Source organism: Phyllobates terribilis, unplaced genomic scaffold, assembly GCF_046119375.1.
Source record: "Phyllobates terribilis strain yellow unplaced genomic scaffold, ASM4611937v1 Scaffold_2__4_contigs__length_985480577, whole genome shotgun sequence".
In the NCBI taxonomy this organism is placed as follows: domain Eukaryota; kingdom Metazoa; phylum Chordata; class Amphibia; order Anura; family Dendrobatidae; genus Phyllobates; species Phyllobates terribilis.
In genome coordinates this window covers 877,620,520-877,643,364 of record NW_027362762.1, presented here as the reverse complement: position 1 = coordinate 877,643,364, position 22,845 = coordinate 877,620,520, and positions in this window count along the sequence as shown.

Genomic DNA, 22,845 nt, shown 5'->3' with positions numbered 1-22,845 from the left:
AGCTCCACCAGCTTGCAAATTACAAATAATTTTTAGCTGCATCTAGCTCAGAAAATAATTTTGGGCTTGTAGCAGTGTGTGGGACTTATTCTTAGTCCATCTATACTAAGCTCCACCAGCTTGCAAATTACAAACAATTTGTATCTGCATCTAGCTCGGAAAATAATTTTGGGCTTGTAGCAGTGTGTGGGACTTATTCTTAGTCCATCTATACTAAGCTCCACCAGCTTTCAAATTACAAATAATTTTTAGCTGCATCTTGTCTGGAAAATAATTTTGGGCATAGTAGCAGTGTGTGGTACTCATTCTATTAGGTCATCTATACTAAGCTCCACCAGCTTGCAAATTACAAATAATTTTTAGCTGCATCTTGTCTGGAAAATAATTTTGGGCATAGTAGCAGTGTGTGGTACTCATTCTATTAGGCCATCTATACTAAGCTCCACCAGCTTGCAAATTACAAATAATTTTTAGCTGCATCTTGTCTGGAAAATAATTTTGGGCATAGTAGCAGTGTGTGGTACTCATTCTGTTAGGTGATCTATACTAAGCTCCACCAGCTTGCAAATTACAAATAATTTTTAGCTGCATCTTGTCTGGAAAATAATTTTGGGCATATTAGCAGTGTGTGGTACTCAATCTATTAGGCCATCTATACTAAGCTCCACCAGCTTGCAAATTACAAATAATTTGTATCTGCATCTAGCTCTGAAAATAATTTTGGGCTTGTAGCAGTGTGTGGTACTCATTCTATTAGGCTATCTATACTAAGCTAAACCAGCTTGCAAATTACAAATAATTTTTAGCTGCATCTTGTCTGGAAAATAATTTTGGGCATAGTAGCAGTGTGTGGTACTCATTCTGTTAGGCCATCTATACTAAGCTCCACCAGCTTTCAAATTACAAATAATTTTTAGCTGCATCTTGTCTGGAACATAATTTTGGGCATAGTAGCAGTGTGTGGTACTCATTCTATTAGGTCATCTATACTAAGCTCCACCAGCTTGCAAATTACAAATAATTTTTAGCTGCATCTTGTCTGGAAAATAATTTTGGGCATAGTAGCAGTGTGTGGTACTCATTCTATTAGGCCATCTATACTAAGCTCCACCATCTTGCAAATTACAAATAATTTTTAGCTGCATCTTGTCTGGAAAATAATTTTGGGCATAGTAGCAGTGTGTGGTACTCATTCTGTTAGGTGATCTATACTAAGCTCCACCAGCTTGCAAATTACAAATAATGTTTAGCTGCATCTTGTCTGGAAAATAATTTTGGGCATATTAGCAGTATGTGGTACTCATTCTAGGCCATCTACACTAAGCTCCACCAGCTTGCAAATTACAAATAATTTTTAGCTGCATCTTGTCTGGAAAATAATTTTGGGCATATTAGCAGTGTGTGGTACTCATTCTATTAGGCCATCTATACTAAGCTCCACCTGCTTTCAAATTACTAATAATTTTTAGCTGCATCTTGCCTGGAAAATAATTTTGGGCATAGTAGCCGTGTGTGGTACTCATTGTATTAGGCCATCTATACCAAGCTCCACCAGCTTTGAAATTAATAATAATTTTTAGCTGCATCTAGCCCGGAAAATAATTTTTCTTCCCAATAGTGGTAGCAATAGAAATATGGGGCGCACGCCTGGCTAACAAAAATATACGCTTCATAACAAAAAACACCAGCCTAGCGCACTGCATTAATAAGATGGAATCATCGTCTCTCCCAGTGCTAGGCCTACTACGCTGGCTAGCATTCCTGTGCCTAAAACACAATGTATGGGTCCGTGCTAGCCACGATGCTGAGGGGTCTAAAGCTGCTGCTAACGCTTTATCACAATTCAGTTGGCAGATTTTCACAGAGCTCCTCCCCAACGCCCACCCACCGGGCAACAGTTGCCCACCCTCCCTATGGGATCTAGTGGCGAATAGTTGATGCCATTAATCAGAGCGTCATTTTTCCCGTCGACGTGGCAAGCATACGGTAAGGCATGGGAAGAGTGGACACGACTAGTAGCAGGCAGACAGGTTGACCAATGTGAACAAGCCAGATTACAAGTCACCCATATCAGGGGCATCAGCGCAGCGGTGTCTGACCGGAGTAGCATTTCACTTCCAACTACTGAATTGGGGAGATGTGACAAAGAGATTCATCATCAGACAATCCATAAAAGGGTGGAAAAGGGGTCAGCCAAGTCAGGAGTGTAGACGTCCTGTCCCGTGTCACTAAAACTGATTTCTCACATCATATCCCTAACACCATTAACATGACACTCACAATTTGAAACAACACTACTGTCTACTGCATTTGCGAATGCCTTCTTCGGGGCGCTATGCATAAGCGAATTAGTCCCTCAATCCAAAATTACCACCAGTGGAGGCTTATTACACCAGGACGTAGTCATAGCCAATAATGCAAAACGTCTACGCATACGCCAATCGAAAATGGTTCCTAGCGGGCAGGGGCACTTGGGTACTTCTACAACCCACAAATGGCACACTGAGTCAGGTAACAATAGTAAAAACATATATAACCATCAGATCACAAAGTAATTTCTTCCTATCACACATTGATGGAATGCCATTATCAAGATACCAGTTCCAAGCTATATTTAATAAATGCTTAACATCGGCAGGGAACCACCCCAAAGATTATGGGACACACTCATTACGCATAGGCACGGCCACGGAAGCAGCAAGAGCAGGACTGTCAGAAACGGAAGTTCAGAGGATAGGGAGATGGCGATCCACGTGTTTGGCGAGATACATAAGACCGGACTTGTTATCCTAACGTGGTTTGTTTCTTTTACAGGTGACGCTAAGCCAACAGTGTGGGTGATAGGCCACTCATATATATATTGGGCAGAAAAAAGGCCGAAAGTTCGCCCAGGCGGGAGGAAATTAGAGTTTCATAACACATATTTCAACTGGAGAGGTATTAGAGGCCTGCAATGGCCACAGGTACTAATGGAGGTAATCAAGGTAGGGAGAGAGGCAAGAGGTCCGGTCATCTTAGTTATACAGGCCGGGGGAAACGACCTAGGTCATCACAAGAGCGCATAACTAATGGCAATAATGAAACTAGACACTGAGCGCTTCAGAGAATTTTTCACAAAACTAACTATAGTATGGCCAGAGATTGTGCCGATAGCGGTATGGCAAGGTGCGCGAGACATCAGGGCCATCGAACGGACAAGGCGGGTAATAAATATTCGGATGGCAAAATTTAGAAGAGACAGAGGCGGTGTAGTGATAGAACACCGACAACTGGAAGGAGATAAAGCAGGCCTCATACGGCCCGACGGTGTTCACTTAATGGATATTGGACTGGACATATTCCTGTCAGGACTCCAGGAGAGAGTGGAACAAGCATTAAGAGTGATGGATGGGGGTCAGAGTCCTGCATACGAGTACGCAGGATCCTCCGTGGCCTGGAAATAGAAAGGACATGTTACACTTGTTGGCCAACTTGCCGGTGTGGAGACCCAGGGCATGCTGCAACAAGCTGAATTATTTTAGAAATAAAATGCCTTTCTAATGGAATGAGTATAAAGAATTAATAAAGCTGTGACCGATCCTCACCCATCCAGTTGTAAGAGTTACATTATTGTATTGTCAAGGAAAGGGGGGCGGTAGGGGGGCTGAGCGTCTTGGTTTGGTTGGGGGTCCCCACAGTCTGCCTAGGCTAGATGCATTTAAAAATTCTTATTAGATACACAGGCGGTGCAGCTTGCTTCGCAGCTGGGCTACTACGCCCAAAGTATTGCCTAGGTTAGATGCAGTTAAAAATTCTACGCTGACTAGCAGACACTGAAGCTTTGGAGCAGACCTTTGAGTAAACAGGTCTTCAGACTCAACCATCTGTGTTACCCCAAGCCATAGTGTATGTAGTTTCTTACAGTTAAAGGGGGGGGGGCGACCCAACCCACCTGGAATTGATGATGCCAACGTCACATAAAACACAGCAAGGAGACTCCAAAAAGAGTCTCCATTTTTTCCAAAAATTGTGGCACAGACACCACTTAATTGGCATCAATTGCCCCAGAGTTGCTTAAAACGGTTGGTGAGGTGATTTTACCAAATCCTCAAGCTTTTAGTCTCCCCAGGATGACACAGGGGTAGAAAAGTCCTTGCGGATCCATGATTTGTTAATCTTTATGAACGTGAGTCTGTCTACATTCTCAGTGGACAGACGCGTGCACTTATCTGTCAGCACACCACCAGCAGCGCTGAACACACATTCAGAGAGAACGCTGGCTGCAGGGCATGACAAGATCTCCAAGGCGTGAGTGACGAGCTCCGGACATTTTTCCATATTGGAATCCCAAAATGAGCAAGGGTCCAGTGACACAGTCATGGCTTCGATGTTCACTTGGAGATACTCCTGTACCAACCTCTCTAGGCCTTTACAATGTGTCAGACTTCTTGTCTCCTGTGGCCTTGCAAAGGATGGTCTAAAAAAGTGGTGAAACTATTCCACAAAATTGCTGTTACCAGCAGATACTGTGTTACTGTTACTGTTTGAGTGATGAAGACTCGACAGTTCCAAGGTTTGCAAGTTAGAACTATGAGATTCACTACGTGCACCACTGGTGTTTTGTGGAAAAGCACATGTAAGATTCTGTAACTGCCTCTGCTGATACTCCTGCATGCGTGAATCCCTTTCTATGTCAGGAATTATTTTGGCAAATTTACTTTTGTACCGGGGTTCTAAGAGTCGGGATTTATTCGAATTCTGACAATCCAAGGGTCATGTTGCAGGTAGTGCAGCAAGAAGGCACTCATGTGTCTTGCGCATCCAGGAGGACCAAGTCCTTGTTGTGTTGGTAGCGAGGTAAGAATCATGCTTCCTTCCTCTGCCCTCTAACCCAACCTCACACAACAGAAATGTGATCAAGGTCTCCCTCATCTGATGAGTCTTACATGCCCATCGCCAGTTCGTCCTTCACTTCTTCCTCGGCTACTGCACCTTCCTCAACAGTTTGGCTGCTACCATGCGCCCTGGTTAATCCCTCTCCCCCACCCTCCCATGCCTGCCGCTTTGGTGCTGCCGACCATCTGGACCTTGGAGATGTTATCCCTTCCGCATACGACTCCTCCTCTACTTCCTCCACCTCCTCTTGTCCCACCACCTGACTCTGAAGTTTAACGTGTGCTCCAGCATGTAGATCACCGGAATAGTCATGCTGATAATGGCATAGTCAGCACTAAACATCTTCGTCGCCATTTCAAAACTGTGCAGAAGGGTGTGTGGCGCCCCTGAGGGTTCAGTCGCCACAGAGGTACTTGATCTCACCCAGAGGTGTGGTATCTCACCCTCAGGTAAGGAAGGAGTATGGCTCGGGACCCTAACACCTGCATCCAACACATACCCGCAGTGGGGGTAGGGCGAGATTGCTCCTAAGGGAGAGCACAGTCCCAGGTCCCTAGCTGGCGGGAGGGTCCTATGTAGTGGGTGTGGGTGGAGAAAGCAGCTTAGGGGAGCACATGACAGGGAGAGTATAAATAGGAAGCCATCTTAGAAAGAGCAAGCCAGTAAGAGGAGGAGAAGTGACAGGAGCAGAGGCTCTGCATGAGCTCTGCTCCGGAGGCGGGCCTAGCCTGGGAGGCCCAGGACTGAAGGAGAGAAGAGAGGAGTGGGAGCAGGAAGGCTCCAGGAACCGAAGGGACCCTAGGAGTACGGGCCGTGCAGAAGGCCACCCGTACGCCTGCTGCTACCAGGAGGTAGAGGGGTCAGGCCAGATAAGGGGAACCGGTCCCTCAACTAGCGGAGAAACAGCAAGGCTCAACTAGAAACCGGAGGCTGCAGCATTTCATGTACTGCAGGCAAAAGTCCACACCAGTCTCACTAAGAAGGTAGCCACATAGGACCCAGGGGACGGAACACACGTCGCCCGCCAAGACCCGAGGATACCGGATAGAAGTGTCACTGGGTGTGAGGTGCAGGGAGAAGGCCAGAGAAAGGACACACAGAAGGGGGTCCTGCTAAGTACTCCGGAGCTATCTGGGGGTGGACTGAGCCCCTCACTGAGTACGCACAGCGCGACGGGGGAGATTGTTCTGGTACCTGTAATCTGGACTGCAAGAACTGTGAGTAAAGATCTTGGGACTGCATCACACGGGCTCTGTGTTCATTACTGACTCCCTGCACTACAACCACCATCATCCACTCACACTGCCCTGAAGCTGCACTCTTCCTGTGGGGAGTAATAATACCATTGCTGCAAAACCACCAGCTTCAGAGGACTGTTCCGCAGCGGCGGCCCCTTTGGCCGCACTCCACAGGTGGCATAGTCGGACATTATAAAACCCATATATACAAATTATCCTTGGACTGACCGCCCTGGGTCACGGACCGGGTCACCGCCACAGTGACTACAACCCCCAGCGTCTACCGGCCCGGGTCCAGGTACCCCACGGCCCAGGGGGCGCGTCAACTTCATAGGTCCCTGATCTGAGACCACTCCTGCAGCGTGATTTGCCCCACCTCTGGATCTCGTTGGCCCAGGCTATACGTCAGAACGTATTGCACCAGGGCTTGACGGTGCTGCCACAGTCGCTGCAACATGTGCAGAGTTGAATTCCACCGTGTCGGCACATCGCATTTTAGCCGGTGAACTGGCAGGCCCAACGACTTCTGTAGAGATGTAAGTCGTTGAGCTGCGGGATGCGAACGGCGGAAGTGAGCACACAGTGACCGTGCCCTCTGCAGAAGGCTATCTAGTCCGGGATAGTGGGCTAAAAATTGCTGGACAACCAGGTTCAACACGTGAGACATACAAGGCACGTGTGTGACATTGCCCCGGCGAAGGGCCGCACCCAGGTGTGCAGCATTGTCGCACACGGCCTTCCCTGGTTGCAGGTCCAGTGGAGACAACCATTCATGAAACTGGGTCTCCAGAGCTGACCACAACTCCTCAGCTGTGTGACTCACATTTCCCAGACATTTCAAAGTAAACACCGCCTGATGCCGTTGAGCCCTGCTGCCAGCATAGTAAGGAGGTGTGCAGGATTCCTTCTGCGCAGTTAGAAAGCGGGTGGCATGACCAGACAGGCTTTGGGTGCAGGTGGAGGACCGAGAGGAGGTTGAGGAGGCAGAAGCAGTGGAGGAACTTCTAGTTAAAGAGGATTGACGTACAACTCGTGGGGACGGCAAGACTTGGACAGCAGCCCCATGTCCTGCTGTCCCCATAGTTACCCAGTGCCCAGTCAGCGACATGTAACGCCCCTGTCCATGCCTACTCGTCCAAGTGTCTGTGGTGAAATGCACCCTGTCACACACAGAGTTTCTCAAAGAAGCGGTGATGTTGTGTGCGACATGCTGGTGTAGCGCAGGCACACCTTTCTTTGAGAAGTAGTGCCGACTGGGCATCTGGTACTGGGGCACTGCGACAGACATAAGGTCTCGAAAATCCTCTGTGTCCACCAGGCAGAAAGGCAGCATTTCTGTAGCCAAGAGCTTGCAGATGGTGAAATTCAACCTCTTAGCTTTCTCATGGCTAGGAGGAAATGGTCTTCTACTTGTCCACATCTGAGGGACCGAGGGCTGGCTGTTGTGCTTAGACGGGATTGAGTAGGGTGTCCCCGGCAAACTGCCGGTCTGTGAGGAAGATGCAGGCGGAAAAGTTAGGTTGCATTGATCCAAAGGTGGTGCTCTCGATGTTGGAGAGCGCTCAACACCAGCTGGTGTTTCCACTTCCAAATGAAATGATGACCTGCCAATCACACTGGCTGTTGCGGGTAAAGAGGTGGCAGGTCTGCGTCCAAAAACATGTGTGACTGCTGTCCCCCCAGTCACAGAGGATGAAGAGGCCGCGGATGCACAAGATGGGGCAGACGTTGGTTGGCCCGGCCCGCTAGGCCGCATTGTAGCACAGTGAGCTTCCCACTGCAACTTATGCTTCATATCCATGTGACGGTTCATGCATGAAGTACTCAAACTATGGATTTTTTGGCCTCTACTTAGCTTTGGGTGACAAATATTACTGATAACACGAGTTGGGTCATCCTTATCGATCTGAAAAAATGCCCAGGCTATGCAAGGCTTAGAGCCCATGCGACCTGAAAAGCCACTACGACTTGTGGTCAGAGGCAGAGTTGTGGTTGAGGATGCAGTTGTTGACGTGCTTCCAGTACTACGTCTCTGTCCAGTAAGGTGTAACCTAACCTCGTCGTCAATAGCATCTGTGACGCCCAGCTGCGCTTGGTATCACAGATCCTAGAAGAGTGCATTGATGGAATCCCCCACAAGAGGCCCCCATAAACATTCACACATCTCCACCTTCCACCTCAGACCAGCAGAGGGAGCCCTTTAGGGATATAAATAGGGAAGGTGGAGCTAGGCAGTTCAGTTCCTCTGAAGAGTTCCTGCAGTAGAGAAGCCTAAGAGAGGTCAGTCTGCAGTGGAGCTCAGTCTAGTCTAGAGAACTCAGTTAATAGTTCAGCAGTGGAGCACGAGGCTCCTGCTAGCTAGATTCAGGGAGCCCAGTTAGAGCTTAAGGTGTGCCGGCGCCATAAGATCGGTGAAGCGCGGCAAGCTGCCGTTAGTGTGTATAGCCTAGTGAGGGCCCAAGTAGGCCGAAGGCGAGTGGAGATTTACTACATAGGGGGCAGAGGAGCTTAACCAGCTCACCCTGAAGCGTTTACCAGACACCGGATCCGAGCTTACCGGGATCTCTATGACCCAGTAAGGGTCCCTGGAGAGCTACAAGTCCCAGGATCGCTAAGGTGCTGATACGTAACAGAGCCAGGAGACCCTTAGGCCCCGCATACTGGGAGCGTGAACTCCAAGACAAGCCACTACCACCAGGTCAGCCAGCGCAGGACAGAGACTGTTAGGAGGGCGGTTGCAAACAACTTTAATTTAATGGAACGCAACCGACCCCGGGGTCCGCAATGCAGCCTGGAGGACTGCTGCCGAACACTTTCCGGGTGGAAAGGAAAGCGACAACTTAAATGTAAAACCCTTCCGTGTTTCTGCACACTGGAACGGGTATAGCAATTCGCACTATCTCCGTTAGCTGCCCGAGAGATAGGCAGAGAAAAACTATCTGTAGTCCTGTTACAGCACAGGGACTACAGTGGCGGCGCTAGGATGCGTGTGTGACTACGCCAAAGGGTACACGTGCCCCCAGCCGGCAAGCTACCAGACTGAAGGGTTCAACTCCACGTGGCGAACAGGCGTTAGCTGTGCAAAGTACGTCTGCAGGCTGCTTGGGGTGATAGGCGACCCCTATGGCTGAGCCAGGCTGCTAGACGAAGCTACCTGCCTCTATAGAGCTAACCTGCCTCTATGGAGCTAACCTGCCTAAGCGACCTGTGCTAATTAGCCGAGCGAACTCTGGCATCGGCAGGTCACGGAGTGGACAGCTAGGGAGCACGTGGAACAGAGTTGTCCACACAACGGCATCACTTGCTCAAATGATCAGAGCGCGCCACCATGTTTGTGGGCGGGCCTTTTAAAGACTAAGCCTGGCCCACCGATGCGCCATTGGTGACGTTACCCGTGGACCAATCAGGCGGTTCAGGTCACCGGGTCAGGTGGGTGCCAACCCACCAATCATGATCCGCCAGGTCACGGACATGATCAGTGCGGCAAATCCTGGACTTAGATTCCACAAGCCCTGTCTCCCTCTGCAACCCAGGCTTATCATTGCTAGGCACAACTACCTGGGAGATAAACAGTGCTCGCGGACCAGCTAGGCGTTGAGGCTGATGGCGATGCTGAGCAGCATCAGCCCTGGCTGAACAGAAATGAGAAACCACAGAAGGTCCTGGACCCATGTCGAATCCAGCACCAGACTGACACCTAACAGAGACAAAGTTAGGCCTAGCTCCAGGCAGGTCATAAACTTACTATGCAGAGGCAAGAAACAGGAGGCCCTACACCCGCTCATTGGGGAGGATCCTGATATGCACCTTTCACCCTACAGTGCTCCAGGATGTGCCTGAATTTCCACCAGTAAAAGGTACTGAAGTGACTACCGTGTCTGTTCCCGTTCTTGCTCTGACCCAGCTGGGTCTCTCCTGTCCTGCATTCCCCCTGCATACGCTGCCCAGAGACCTAGCTCCACCTGTGGGGAGCTATACCATCGAGCTGCCTTATCACCGGCCTCAGTGGACTGCTGCAGAGCTGGTGCTTCTCACCAGATACCACAGGTGGCGTCACAAACTCTTATAAAATTAACAATTATCCACTCTTTTAAAGAGTGACCCCAGGGTACGGGCCTGGGAGCCGACCACCGCGACATCCCCAAGGCCAGGCAAAGGCCCGGGTACCGAGTCATCCCCATCCCCTGGGATGGTCACATCCTCCTCCACCTCCTCTGCTGACCTCATCAACTGGCTGACTGTGGGTTGACAGTAAGTGGGATCTCCAACCTCGTCATCATCACAATGTGTGTTCTCACACCCGTCATCCTCCAACTTCTTCCTGCCCTGGCCAAAAAGTCAAGTTGTCGCTCCAATCAGGTATTTGAGTCTCATCATCGTCTTCATCATTGTCTCCACCAACAGGAGTTACAGTTTGGGAACGAGGGTCTACATTATGCTCAGAACCTTCTTCATCTGGTCCTGGATCCGACTCATAAAGATTCTGGGCATCAGATCATTTCCTCATCTGGATTAACAGAAGCTCTGGAGCAGACCTCCGTTTCCCAGGCTATAGTATGAGTAAACAGCTGTGCAGACTCAACCATCTGTGTAACCCCATACTCAGACAGGCAGCTGGAGACTTGGGAGCTGTGAGGAAGCAAGTGCGATTGGGGTGACACCTCTGAGGACTGGAGTATTTGTGATGTTGAAGTTGAGGTGGAGGAGAGCCCACTTGAAGGAGCACTTGATATCCATTGAAGCACCTGTTGTTTTTGTGCCTCATCTGGAATTTGTAGCGTTGGGCGTGTCCGTAAGAAAGGGATCGTATCACATTGTCCACGAAAAGAAGTAGACATCTTAGTTTGGCTGGAAGATGGTCTTTCTTCTGCAGATGTTACTCTTCCCCCACCAGCGGACAGGCACCAGTATTGGGAGAGGGGGGCTGGCCGTCAGGGTCCACCGCGGCTCTGGCACAAACCCGGCGACATGGAGGTTGCACAGGCAGGAACGGGCTGGCCTTGTCGGCTTCGCACTCCAGCGTAGTCCCTCTGCCTGCTCGCGCCCGTAACCTCAAAGGGATGCGCAAGCGGCTTTTCTTCCCAGGGCTGTTCCCCGCCCAGCAGGAACGTGGGGGAGCTCAGGTCGGCCTTCCACTGTATTCCCTTACCTCCCTCGCCCTCTTTCCTTCTTCCGTTCTCCATCTAACCCCTCGGCTCTGTGGTGTCCGCTCTCCCTCCAGCTCTCTCCTTCTCACAGGTGGACTACCGCATGTATTCACACTGTGGCGAATCTTTTGGGCCCAGGCATAAGAAGTTGTCGAGGTAATGGATAATATGTGCCCCCTTAGAAACGTTCATTACAACCCATTCAAAGAAGCAACTAAACGCCTCAAATAGTGAGCAGGATCTGGACCACCCCATGGGCAAACAGCGATCTATATAGTATGCTCCATCCCAGAAGCAGCCCAATAAGTGGACACTATTCGGAGGCACAGGTAGTAAGTAACTGGAATGCCGCATCAATGTCTGTTTTGGCCATTAGGGTGACCCTTCCCAACTTCTTGATCCGCCTGATTGCCTTGTCAAAGGATGTACAGTATATACTACTGTACTTGATTCCGCGTCGATGTTGTCGTTTACGGACCTGCCCCTTGGATATGACAAATGGTGGATTAGTCCGAATGTATTGGGTTCCGTTTTTGGCACAACTCACAACGGGGATACCACTACGTCTTGTAAGGAAAGTGTTCTGAATGGAACCGCCATTCTACCTAAAGATATTTCTTTTTTTAATTTTCTTGTCACGACGTCTTGGTGTTGGTAGGCTGATTTTAGATTTTTACTCCAGCCTTTCTTGATTTTAGAAGGGCATGACATGCCTATATCTGTGTCTTCCCCTCCTTTTACTCCTCCACCTCTTTTCTTTTCGCATGACTATATGTACTTGTCACTTTTCCATGTGTTAATTGTGTCTTCTGAGCGGTTTGTCAGCTTTTGGACACATTTGAAGTGTTTTCTATGTGTTTTCTATGTGTTTCTATGTGTTTTTGTTTGCCTGCCATTGGTTTTAACGGTGTTCGACAAACAGTTCGACAAACAGTTCGGCGAACATACGGGTGTTCGACGAACCGAACCGAACTCGAACACTACGGGGGTGGCTCAACACTAGTGGCTACACTAACCAAAACCGTGCAGGCCATGCAAGTGTCTCCAAAGGAAAGAATTCAGCTGGCTTCCAGTCCAGATGACGTTCCATGGCGATGACAGAGAAGAATTCCACCGACCAGAGGGAGAAACAGAGATCGCTACGACCAGAACGGACAACCCATCTGCTGCTGCTGTCAAAAGGCGGGGCACCTTACAAGATTCTGCGATTTAAACGAGCAACCCCTGGGGCAGAGGGCCAACCCCAGGAGTAAGACGACCAGGCCCACAAAGCTGGCGAGACAAGTACATGGGAGGACGACCGGTCCTACCTGTCGTGCTTGATGGCATCCTGATGAACGCTTTACTGGACACTGTTTCCCAGGTGACAACGATGTCATATATCCTTTTCAAACGATACTGGACTGATTCAGACATTACCCGCAGTCCAGATGAACATATTAACATCTTTGCCAACAATGGTCTGCCCTTGCCTCAGGTGGGGTATAAAGAGGTGACCATAAAGGTTGGCCGAGTAGAATTGCCGTCACAAGGGTTGATTATTGTAGATATTGATCGCCGAGAAAGCCATCCTATGATAACCTTAGGCACCAATGTGATAGAGAATTGTCTTGGGGAAATTATTGTTTTGTTGCAACAGGTCACGGAGACTGCCAGTTCTGGTCAGCAGCGAGTTCTGCAGAAAGAAATCAAAGCCCTGATGCAGAGACAACAGGTAGAACTGTCTGGTGGAGAAGTCGGCAGTGTCAGAATGAGTGATCCATTCCCCATTGCAATGACTCCTAGGAGTGAAATGTTAATATGGTGTAGGGCAGCAATCGGTCTCAGGGGTCAAGATTAGCAGGCCCTGGTAGAACCCGTGTACTTTGATAATAGGCCCACCATCTTGACTGCCAGGGGGGTGGTCAATGTCCGCAAGGGGAGAGTACTGATACGCATCCTGAATTGTGGGGAGAAAGAGGTCCATTTACCCCGGTATGCCACCCTTGCTAAGCTGTTCACTGTTAGTAACAACGCAATAAAGGCAGCGGAACCCTTGCTTCCATCCAAACAGGTGGAGGACAATGGCTCCTAGGGGCAGGTGGAGGATTGGTGTCAGAAGCTACAAATAGGCACCGACCCCACCCCTTTGCACCAAAAGCATGGGGTGTACCGGGTGGTCCAAGAATATGAGCGAGTCTTAAGCAAACACCCACTAGACTTTGGGCAGGTAAAAGGGGTCCAACATCATATCCCCACAGGAAATCATCCGCCCATTAAAGAGAGGTACCGGCCTGTACCCCCAGCTCACTATCAATTTGCGAAGGGAATGTTGCGGGAGATGAAGGAGGCTGGGGTGATCAGAGATAGTTGTAGCCCCTGGGCAGCTCCATTAGTCCTCATTAGAAAGAAAGATGGTACAATGAGGATGTGTGTTGATTATAGGCAGATTAACCGCATTACACATAAGGACGCCTATCCATTACCAGAATTGAGGAATCATTAGCTGCACTAAGATGCTCTAACTATTTCTCCACTTTCGATCTCACCAGTGAGTATTAGAAGGTTCCCATGGCAGAGGCGGACAGAGAGAAGACCACGTTTACGACACCAATGGGCCTCTGCGAGTTCAACTGCATGCCATTCGGGCTCTGCAACGCCCCGGGAACATTACAGCGGTTAATGGAGTGTTGCCTAGGACACAAAGACTTCGAAACCGTTCTGCTGTACCTAGACGACGTAATCGTCTACTCAAAGACATACGAAGACCACCTGGAGCACCGGGCCGAGGTTTTTTAATCCCTATCTGGTTTTGGCCTGAAAGTAAATCCGTCCAAGTGCCACATGTTGAAGCCCAAGGTGCAGTATCTAGGTCATGTGGTAAGCGCCGGAGGTGTAGCACCAGACCCTGAAAAAGTCACCGTGATCAAAGACTGGCCAAGACCCTCCACTATCAAAGAAGTGCGGCAGTTCCTCGGGCTGGTAGGCTACTACAGGAGATTCATCAACGTTTTCACCAAGATAGCGGCACCCATGCTGGACCTCTTAGTAGGTCAGTCCAAGAAGGCCAAGAACCTGAGTCCTCCATTTGAGTGGAGTAGAAAAGAAGAATCCGTCACTCGACTGAAGGTGGCTCTTACGGGAGACAATGTCCTGGCCTACCCCAACTATGGCTAACCCTTCATACTTTATACGGATGCCAGCAATGTGGGATTGGAAATGGAGCTGTCACAGGTACAGCAGGGCAGAGAGAAAGTGATTGCCTACGCCATCAGGAAGCTCCGTCCCACGGAAAGGAACCCCGACAAGTATAGTTCCTTCAAGTTGGAGTTTCTAGCCATAGTCTGGGCTGTAACAGAGCGCTTCAAACACTACCTGGCTTCAGCGAAGTTTACAATTTTCACAGACATTAATCCACTGACCCACCTTGAAACAGCGAAGCTAGGTGCGCTGGAGCAGCGATGGATGGCCCAGCTGTCCAACTACAAGTTTACCATCAACTATCGGGCGGGGCATAAAAACGCTAATGCTGAGGCCCTGTCCAGGATTCACAACTTGCCAGATGGGGGAGAAGACCCGGAAGAGCTGGAGGAGATAGAGCTACCGGCTTTTCATCACCACGGGGTGACCCAGTGCTCCCACTGTGTGTGGAAGAAGTGCTTCTCCACCAGAGAGGCCACGTTTAACCCATTGCCCCACCATGGATGGGCAGAGATGCAGGATAGCGACCCGGCTGTCCACTTAGTAAAGGAGTTGCTGACCCAAGCTGACTCACACCCTGGTCCAGATGCTCCACAGGAGACCCAACAGTTGTGGAAGGAGAAGGGCAAGCTGATCATCTACGAGGGAAAGCTGTGTCGGAGAAGCACAACTCCCGGACACACGAACTGGTCTGGCAAGTGGTAGTCCCGAAGCGGGATGCGCCAACTGGTAGCCTTGGACCACTTGAAGCCAGCCCCAAGCCGGTCAGGCTATGTCTACGCTCTCACCATAGTAGACCATTACTCCCGGATCCTGGTAGTAGTGCCAGTGAAGGATCAGATGGCTAAGACAGCAGCCAAAGCGTTTCAACAACACTTTTGTCACCCGCACGGTTACCCTGAACGAGTGCTTACCGACCAAGGCCCAGCCTTTGAAGCAGAAGTGTTTCAAGAATTCTATAACTTGTATGGCTGCAAGAAAATAAGGATGACACCGTATCATCCGCAGACCAACGGGTTGTGCGAGAAAATGAACCAGGTGGTAATAAACCTATTGAAGACGTTGCCCCTTGAAGAATGTGGCCTATGGCCAGAAAAGTTACCAGATTTGGTGGACCTATATAACCACATCCCGGTGAACTCCTCCAACTGTACACACGCCTACCTGATGAGGGCAAGAGCTGGCAAGTTACTTATTGACTTAGACATGGGAGTTTTAACACCTGAGATGACATCACCAGATGCAGACTGGGATACAGAGTGGCAGCAACAATACCGCAAGGTGCAAGAATGTGTAGAGAGAAGTTTGTCCCAGGCGAGACAGAGGTAGGAGAGAACTTATAATCAGCACGCACCTGCAGTTCCCTTATCACCTGGAGAACAGGTACTCAAAAGGAAGAGACGAGTTCACAAATTTGATGATCAGTGGGAGGTCGAGCCATACACCATCTTACCTTCAAATTTGGACAACACCAAGGTATGCCTCATCAGTAAAGATGGAGGAGAGACTGTGGCGGCAGTCTCAAGAGACCACCTGAAGATATGCCCTGATCAATTGAGACACCAAGAGGAAGACCAAACCAGCCCCCAGCACACAGAAAAGGTGGAAGAGACGGTTCAAACCATCCTTGGAGAATTTCCCCGGTCTTGGATGCAGGTGAACCAAGCAATCGAGGTACCTATCCTGACCTTTCCCCAAGTAGCCTTACCGGAAGCCGCAGAGACTCTAGAACAGCAGACGGCCCCAGAAACAGATGCTTCATCAGCAGTGGATAAGGAGAATCTACCCCTGCTAGCGGTGAATCTGTCATACCCATGGTGAGGCAAAGAAGTTGTAGAAGACTACCCAGTCTACCAGTGTTACCTCAGACTAACTGTAGTGTAGTCCACACTGAGCCCACCACACCAGCGATAGACACTAGTGACCCGGGTAGGTCATTGGCAACAACTGTACTGCGTAGATCCACCCGTAGTACCATAGGTCAGCTACCCGTCCATTATAGGGACAAAAGTGTAGTAAAATAATAGTGTATAGTAAATAGTTGCAACCGTTAAGTATGAGAACCTACAGAGACTTACTGTAAGAACTTTTAAGCAATCATGAATGTATATAGTTATTAAATTTATGGACAAATGGACCACAGGACTAGGTGTGGTCAGGACAATGTTGAATAAAGTTAATTGTTGGCCTTGAAAATAAACCGCAGGCGTGGCCGAAAACCAGGCCCACCGACAGAGTGCCCTGAAGCCACGTCCAGGGACGATACACAAAGTGGGTTGAGGCGGTTCCCACCAACCAACCTTCAAGTGCCTGGAAAAAGGCAATTCCTGGATAGTGGCGTAAAGACTAAGCGCCGCAATGTCTGTTCCAAATTTTACTTTGGTGTTTGTTGTTCTGCAATTTTTGCCTTTTTGAGACTTTGTAAACTATTTGTAATATGAATCGTTATTTTTGTTGATTGTTTAATTCTAAAGGTGTCCTCAGTCCGGGAGTACTGAATTTAACTAGGGGGGAGTGTGGCACCCCAGGGGTTCGGTTGCCACAGTGGCATTGCCTCCTTCACAGGGGGCATTGCCATGCCTGGTACAAGGATTGGTCCCCTAATTAGGTATACCAGCATACAACACTTTCCTGGCTCCAGACCAGAAAGGGGAGCTCCTCCCCTTTAAATTGGGACCTGGAGGCGGGGTTAGTTTGAGTTAGTTGAAGAGAGTTAGAGACAGGAGAATGACGAGGAAGGACCTGGGGAAGGGAGCTGTGAATAAGCTCGCCCCAGAGAGAAGCACAAAGAAACGGGACACCGGAGTCCGTGGTTGTGCGGGCTCTGAAGGCCCAGCAGCTAAATACGGAGGGCAGGAGACTGCAGGTCTCCTGGCTTCACCAAATACCCGGTGGCTCAGCGGCATCCTAGGTCCCAGCGCCGCCACGAGGGAGCGACACTTGAAGAAGGCCCGAGCTGCCTGCCATACGGGTGAGGAATAGACGTTTTACAGCATAGCTTCAAGCAGCAGGGCCAAAGAGAATAGTGCAGAGGGAAGGCCTACAACTCCACCTGGCGAGGTGGATCCCCAACTTGCTTCCACGCCGCCCGGACCTCCACTACCAGCTAGTACCCGTGTCCCAGTCTGCTCTGACAAACCGCAAGAAAAGAAAAAGGAAACCGCCATTAATTTGTTGTTTGGTCATTACCTGCACCCTCAGCCCTGCATTACACCGCACCAACAACATCTACCTCCACAATTCTTCATATATGCCCTGGAGCTTACCTTTGCCCGTAGAGAGCTGAACAAACTCTGCTGCGTCACCATCAGCTCCAGTGGATCTGCACCGCAGCGGCGGCCCCATATAGCCACATACCACAGGTAGTGTCACGAACATTATCTCTAAAAACTTTATTCCCCTTTTACTTTTCCTTTAATTGACCGCCCTGGGTCACGGACCGGGTCACTGCCACCGTGACATCCCCAGCACCGACCGGCCTGGCACCGAGAACCCCACGGCCCCAGGGGACGCGTCTCAAATAGGTCTCCATGCTCCTCTGAAATTCTGCTGGAGCTGAACTGAGCGGATCCACTCATATAACCCCCACGGTGTGAAGAATGCTGTCAAGGGTCTACTGGACTCTTCAACAAACCCTTGATGATATGTTTTACCCTGATCGAGGACAGAGAACCAGGTTCTTCCTGATAGGCTATCCAGCATATCTTGAATCTTTGGTATCGGGTGCCGATCAGGTACTGACTTTCGGTTTAGTTCTCGGTAATCACAGCAGAGTCTCAACGTACCGTTCTTCTCCTTAACACAAACAATAAGAGAGGAATAAGATGACTTCGACTTTTGGACCCAAACTCTGTTGATTAGATCTTGTAAATACTCTTTCACATCACGTTGTAATGGTTTCGGCACAGACATGTAACTTCTGGTTATTGGGGTCGTGTCTTTATTAGCCTATATCAGAGTCATCTTTAGAGAATGCATGACACTCTTCTCTCAACATCTGTTTTGCTATCGCTATATCTTCAGCACACAAGTGTTCCAGGGATACTGGGGGATCCCAGGACCCTGAGGTTGGTCGTGCAATTTCCTCCCATGGGCGACTCCTGTTCCTTGGTGGGGTGACTGAATTCATGGTAGACCCCTGGATGGGTCTCACACTGGCTGGATATACCATTTTAACAGTTTCAATGTGACCTAACACAGTTTTTGGATCCAGTGTAATTTCCTGTTTCGTAGTATTCATCACCGGTACTGTCACTCGAGCAAATTCACCAGTAGAAATCGTAAGCACAGTGTCACCTTGTACTAGGCCTTCCGAAAGTTCTGAGGAGTCTTTTGGGACGAACAGTCTTTTCTTGATTTTTCTTCCTGGTTCTACTGGGACTCCACACCTCACCCCCACCATTTGGTTTGCAGGGATGATGGTTGGGCGCCAGCCTACCTTGACTTCTTTTAGGTCCATTGTATTCTGTGCTTTCTTTACTCTATGAATCACATTTTCCACCACGGTGTTAGTTATGGCAAGTGATGTGGCAATTGCATCCACCACCAGCGTCCCTGACTTGTGTTTCGTGATGACCTCACTGATTACATTATATCCAAGGATAGGATCCTCTGCCACGTTCTGATCACTAGTCAAGAGAAAAGGTACCAAAAGCTCAATGGTGTTGCTGTTCTTCGTGGCCCTCAGTTGGAAAGTCACTTCCACCCAGGCTATGAAAGGGATTTCGGTCTGGTTGACAGCTTTCCCGTGGAGCTCCACTGATCCTAACAGTTCTTTTAGTGACCAAAGGCAGGTATGTGGCAGGTAGCGTCTTCTCCATTCTTCATTTAAAAGGCCCGCTTGGGCTCCTGTGTCCCACAGTGGTTTTACCAAGAGTCCATCTAGCTGGCACTGTGTAAAGCACCTTTCACCGACTAGACTGATGAGGCAATCTCTACTGACCGAGGAATCCTCCTCCCAGGAGTACATCGTTTGACCTACACACTGGGCACTAATGCCTCTGTCTCTCTTGCAGCTGTTGTAGATGTGAACACACTTGGGGATAGTACTGAAGCAGCCGTTTTACCTCATGTGCCATTCTGGGGTTTGGTGAGATTTGGATTTGCTTCTGGGGCCTCCTCCGTATCGCGGTTACTAGTCACCCCGCACTGGCAACCTCCTGTCTTTTAACCCAAACGACCGTGACCATTGGCATTGATTTTTGGACTGGGCACAGGGGGTCTCTAACTTCAGCTGACTTATTTTGGTGATTTTAGGAGCAGAACCTTTAACTTCTGTTCGCTCTCAGACTCCAAACTAGCTATCTCATTCATTTTTTCAATTAGGACTTTGTCCAGAATGACAGGTTTCAGCTGCAACTTGATGTCTTTGCTGATTAACCCCGTTCCTAATGATCTCAAGAACTTCTTCTGGACTAGTCCAGCATCAAACTTCTCCACTTCTACATCTCTGGATGCAAACAACAGTCTATCCTTCAGTTCAATTGCTCTGAACAACAAACTTTGGGGTGATTCATTATTTTTCTGTGAGAGGTTAATGAGTCGGTGAAACAATTCTGAAGTACTCTCTTCTTTATAGTGCCCTTTTAAAATCATCTTCAGCTGTTGCAAGGTCAATTGACTCTTCATTTCTAGCATACTACGGAGCTTCAGTCCTGGGCTGATAGCTTTCATCACCCCCTCAACGATCTCATCTGGCTGGTAGCCTTTATGTAAGCCTGCATCGATCTGGTGCAACAAGTTCATATAAGACAGTTTCTCTTTCTGTTCACACTCTCCAATCTGTCCCAGGATCTTGAATTCTTTCCTTATAGTGATTTGTGGTGCTAAAGAGGACTGTCTACCTGATTTATCTAACCCGATCAGAGTAAAGGTTCTGTCTGAGTCTGTCACCCGTTCAGAGGTTTTGGTTGATTCCTGCAGGGCTGTTGTTAGGGCTTTGAATTTTTCTTTCAATTCCTGTAGTTCTGTCTGCGGACAGAGATTCCCTCTTTTGGTAGTTGGTGCCACCCCTCTATCCTCCAATTACAACCTGGTTAGAATCTGTGTTAGCTCCTGGAGGAACCTCCCCATGACGTCTTTGGCTTCTTTCTACCCCAGCTCATCCATTTTTGCATTAATGGCAGCTAACAGTTGCCTGCGGTTGTGTGCTTCAGAAATCTGTTATTCTGATATCTTTATATGTTCTGCTACTGTTCTCAATTCTTCACAGGTTAACTGAAGAAGCAGCTCACTAATTCTGTCCATTTATGTTTCCACATCCATTGCTGCTAGTGAGTTTTCTTTAGGGCTGGTCCCCTTTAACTGGTGTAGCAGGGTTTAATTGAGGTGCTGTGCTGCTGTGTTTCTCCAGACACTTTTCCTCTTCTCCCTCTACACGCTAATTCCCACTCAGGATTCCCCGTACAGGCCACCAATGTTACACGCACGCTGCTAGGTTTACATAGGGTGAGACGGGTTTCATGAATTCTTTGGAATCCTGGGGGAACCGTTACTCAGAGCGACCATAGGCTGCAGCTTCTCTCAGGCACACAATAGATTCAATTGCTAACCAGACACATCTGACAAGAGTCATTTTCAACAGTTTAACAGTGGAATTCAATCTGAAGCACGGCCAGTGTCATTCATGGATATTACAGCAACAATCTTCATTATAGTACAGTCTGAGTTTCTTGAGCAACTGGCTCCAGTAACAATACAGTAGTTTCTTCACAAGGCACAGTATTACAGTCTTTTCAGTAGCATAATTCAGCATAGATTAGCTCTCTTAGAAGCACACTTCTATGCATACACAACCACAGGCTTTTCCTTCACAAGGACACAATAGTACACAGCATTGTTTATCCTGCATGGAGATGGAGGGGGGAGGGTTTGAGGAGGGAGATGATCCCTGTGACACAATTCCTTCCAATCCTTATCTTCCTGCCCAATAATACTCTGCACGGTTAGTTCAGGGAGTTTATCTGACCTTTGTTTAGTTTCTCTCCTGATCTGAATCCTGTTCAGTTGCCTTCTGTCAGATCCAGATAACACACCACCACCTTTCTCTTCGACTTCAGCCAGACTACATTAACAAGTTCACCACAATCCCCCTGGGGCTCTGCTAAAACACTCTCTGTCTCCTGTGACTGTGTTAACCCCTCAAGTTTCTGGATGCTTCTGAAGCACAACACTTCCTGTCTCCTTTGCTTGTGTTATTTGTGACAGTTGCTGAGCGGTCGTATGAGTGGTCTGCCATTTTCACGTCGGGGCCAGCTACAGTAAATTTTGTGTTGTTGGGGAGGCGTCTGCGTCATTGTCTCTTGATCTGCTGCTTCCCTCATCGGTTCCATTGCACTTAATGCAGTTCCACTCCCGTTTCATTCAATAAGCCAGATCAGTCCTTATAAACAATGTCCATTTTATATACGGACAAACTGATAAACAGGGGATAAAAGGTTTTACATCTCCTTTTCCATCTTCCACACAATACACCGGCTCCATTCCAGAGTTACAGTCTGCGTTTTTCCAGGTTTTGCAAGGGACATGGGGAGATGTTCTAATTGCCTGCATTTTCTTAGGGGTAGGGTTATTCGGGTGCATTTGTTAAGTACTGGTTCCGATACCCGGAGCTTTTAGCTAGCACAGTCCCATGAGTGGCTCGTTGAGACTAAGCTCCCTGTTTTTAGTATTCACAGCAGGGCGCTACCTTCTTCCCAAGGTCCCCCTTTTCCGCTGGACCATATTTTTCCCAGACTTCTAAGCTTTTCCTCAATGTAAAGGTCCCCAAATGCCTGTGCTGTCATGCCGCCTCTGTAACTAGCTCCTTACATACTGAGCCTTTAGTTCCACACACAATGAACCAGTATCCTGCTGTCTCCACCTTCTCTGCACACAGCCTGCTCCACACTCTGTCCAATCAACACTAAGCACTTCCTGGATCTAGTCTCCTGTTTGTGCCCAGTCACTTCTCTCTCCCTCCCTGGCTAGGTGTTAACCCTGTCATCCCAGAAAACCGGATCCTGCAGACCAAGGGACATCCGAACCTATCAAGGGGAAACCAGTGACTTCTGGTGGCCAGTGTTTAATAGTGCAGGTACATTTTGGGTTAATTTATTTTTATTTATTTATTTTACTCACTTATATAGCGCCATTAATTCGACATCGCTTAACAGACGTTATGGGCACTGTTCCCATTGGGGCTCACAATCTACATTCCCTATCAGTATGTCTTTGGAGTGTGGGAGGTAACCGGAGAACCTGGAGGAAACCCATGCAAACACGGGGAGAAAATACAAACTCCTTGCAGATGTTGTCCTTGTTGGGATTTGAACCCAGGACCCCAGCACTGTAAAGCAACAGTGCTAACCACTGAGCCACTGTGCTGCTAATTACACAAATAACTTTAAATAACTTGCCTCAACGTC